General features: G+C 43.6%; 1 protein-coding gene across 6 annotated transcripts in view; it reads left to right on the top strand.

The window, feature by feature from the left end:
* TANK (TRAF family member associated NFKB activator) overlaps positions 1–3,072 on the top strand; it is a 79,215-nt gene that overhangs the window by 13,733 nt on the left and 62,410 nt on the right. For 2 of the 6 annotated variants that reach the window (XM_019636883.1, XM_019636878.1), the window contains exon 1: positions 1,313–1,435. The exons of 2 other annotated variants lie outside the window; for them this stretch is intronic. The gene's annotated coding sequence lies outside the window, so the exon portion shown is untranslated. Of the gene's footprint in view, positions 1–1,312; positions 1,499–3,072 lie in introns of those variants that run through there. 2 more of the 6 variants (XM_019636879.1, XM_019636882.1) reach the window with 2 other exon arrangements.

The raw sequence follows: 3,072 nt of genomic DNA, 5'->3' as shown, positions 1-3,072 counted from the left end.
GGGAAGGAACTCAAGAACTCCAAAGCTAAGTTTGAACCTTTCAGGATGAAGAAAAAATCATGGGCTGAAGACCTGTTCAGGCATGGTTTGGCCAAGATCACTAGGACAGGAAAATTCTCAACTTAGGAAATTTTTTCAAGTCTATGGATATAAAGTTATGTTCTAGAGCAGGCTCCGCCTGACAAAAATATATAGTATTCATGGTCATTTTAATCTTGGCTATCAAACTGCTACTTCAAAATCTTTAGTATGCTTGTGGTTGGTGGTGAGGTCTTTTCCAAATACCATTAACCCATGTCAAATATGTACAAAAGCAGTGAGAGTTTTCAAAAGATGTTAAATTAAATAAATAGGTCATCACCATAGAAGATTCTGAGTGCTACATACATTCAGCCAGGTGCAATCAATTCAGTCAATTTGGGGAGTCCCCACCTTCAGTGTTCTCAGGAAGCTTCCACGTGTGCTGTGGATTTCACTGCACTCTTTTCCTGAAAGGCACCCCAGAAAAAACCCTTGGTAGTGGGAAGAAGCCAGCATGACAGAAATGACTTGGGACGACACTTTCATTTGCAGAGCATTCTGAACTTTACCACGCGCTTTTGCTTACATTAGCAGACTGATTCTCCCAACCATCCAGCCGGTGAAATATGGTATCATTATCCCCATTTGTCAGATTAAAAAAATTAAGGTTCATTAGATTAAGCAACCTGACTTAGCCAGGTATCAGAACTAAAACTGGGAGTACGCTTTTCTTGAGTTATCTGTCTAAATTTTCTGTCTTGGAGAATGTTTACTCATGGCTACGAAATGGAAAACTGGGCAAGTCTTAATTCATGGGAAATTTTCTAATAAAGGTCTACTTACAGTTAATTATTCAACTTCAGCAAGTACATTTAGTGAAAGGAGTTAATACTTGGGGAAAAGCCAAATGTGTGTGTGTGTGCGTGTAGTGTTTCTCGGAGTATGAACCTTAATTACTTTAATCACATTCACAGAAGGCTCTGTAGAAAATATAGGTTGCTATCTTATTCCAGTTGTTCTGAAAGTTAGGAATCTCTGGAGGGTGAGTTGGTAGAATCTACACCGTTAACAACTTGCAGATGCACACTAACTCACATAAAGGGTGATGTTAGACTTGGTTTTTTATTGTTTGGCAAAAAATCTAGCTAAGTCCCTCAGGTGACCTTTTAACTTGACATTTGACGCCTTTCGGTGACTGTTTCCCCTGCGAGGCGGGGCGAGGTTTCGGTGGGCGGGGCTTGGGTGGGCGGGGCAGGAGGGGTGCGGCCCGGCCGGGGCGGGGCGTAAAGTGCTGGGTTAATGGCTCCGCGCGCAGGCGCTGCCCTCTGAACTGGAACGGAAAACAACTTCCGTTGCAGTCACTCTGCCGGGTGCTGCGGACCCGAGGCGTGAGAGGCCGGCGCGGAATCCAACTGTGAGTAAGAAACTTCGTGACCGAGTTGGTGCATGCGAACCCGTCGAACACGGACTTGTTTGTGTGAGTGAGAGGGACGCGCTGGCAGTGTTCGCGCCGCAGGGAGAGAAGCCGAGGAGCTGCGGAGACCACCAGCTCTCAGAATGGGGTGGGACTCTGTGCGGGACAAACCACCCGGGTCTGCACCCCGGCGCGGACCCGGGAGGGGCTTTCCGGGACTGCGACGTCCGCGCAGTCGCGACGTCCCCTGCACGACGTCCAAGGGGAGGGATTCTACCCGACGCTGGTTTGACTTCTTCGCTTTGGAAACCGGGGAGGCAGGGCTTGGGATGTCAGGGCGAGCTGTGGACCCCGTCACGCATGTCACAGACTTCCTTCGGGACGGGCTGCCTTCCAGAAGCTAGTCCTGATCGCGGTTACTCTTTCGAAAACTTAATAGAGCCTTTCTGTTTTGTTTTTTTTTCCCCAAGGTTGTTTCACAATTCTGCTCTCTGCTTTCTTGTGGGGTGTCATCATAGCTTTGTCAATGAGAAGTTGGGTAACTTCCCCGAGGATCACGGAGATAATGGGTGTCCGAGGCGGAAAGAGCAAAAGCAAACCTTGCCCCAAATGGGAACCCAGGCGTTAGGTAGAGTCCCCTTCCCGGTGTAAACGGACTGGGAACGAGTTACAAGTGTAAAAAGCTGCACTTGTCAAAGAAGTGAAGATCTTCAAACCGAAGAGTAGTTGTGTCTCTTACTGTTATGCTGTAACAAGCAAAAAATAGAGCAGCCTTGCTATATGTAAAGTGTCATTTGTTTCACCGATGCTTTTGACAAAGTCATCATAAGAGAGAAATGGTAGTAAAGGAAGTGAGTGACATGAAAGTGAAAGAAAATAAAATGATCTATGGTTGGAAAACACGTTTCAAACGAGAGGCAGCAGAGAAGCAAGCACTATCTATTTTATTGAAAAACTATTTTGTCCCCATCATTTGGGAGGGGAGGAAAACCTTAAAGTGATGCAACCATGTATAAAGCAGGAAATGAAATTCCTTCCCAGCCCTCCCCACAACCAGAGGTACTCCAAGGCCCTTCACATTTCTGTTATAGGTGCATAAACATGTTATTTTGCTTTCTTATGAAAATGAGATTATATATGCATCCTATTCCGTTATCTGCTTTTTCAGATTAAAAAAATATATGGTGGAAGTAATGCCATATGTAGTTCTACTTTATCTTGTCAGAATGGTATTCCTTTGTCTGGATGTACCATAATCTAGTTAACCATCTCTTAATATGGCCTGTCCATATATTTTTCCCTTTATTCTTCAAAGTTATATTTCATTAGGGTACAGATATAGTAATCCTGAATGAAATAATATGGCAAATATTTTCAAGAACTGTTAGACTAATGCCCAGATTTTGTAATGTTAAAGGTGGCCCCTGCTCAAAAATTATTAAAATATTTTCCTATATTGTCTGTTCATTCTTCTTATAGTTTTTTATACTTTCCTCATTAAAACGTCAAAATTATTTTTGACCATTAAGATAGGAATTTAGCCATTTTTCCTGAAATCACTCTTAGAAACCAATTCCTTCCCAGCTGACTAGCAATACTACCTTAAAATAGTAAATTTCCATGTTTAACTGGGTCTT

This window comes from Hipposideros armiger, unplaced genomic scaffold, assembly GCF_001890085.2.
Source record: "Hipposideros armiger isolate ML-2016 unplaced genomic scaffold, ASM189008v1 scaffold_30, whole genome shotgun sequence".
NCBI lineage: Eukaryota > Metazoa > Chordata > Mammalia > Chiroptera > Hipposideridae > Hipposideros > Hipposideros armiger.
Note: the sequence above shows the minus strand (reverse complement) of the source record. Positions and strands in the feature narration are given on the sequence as shown.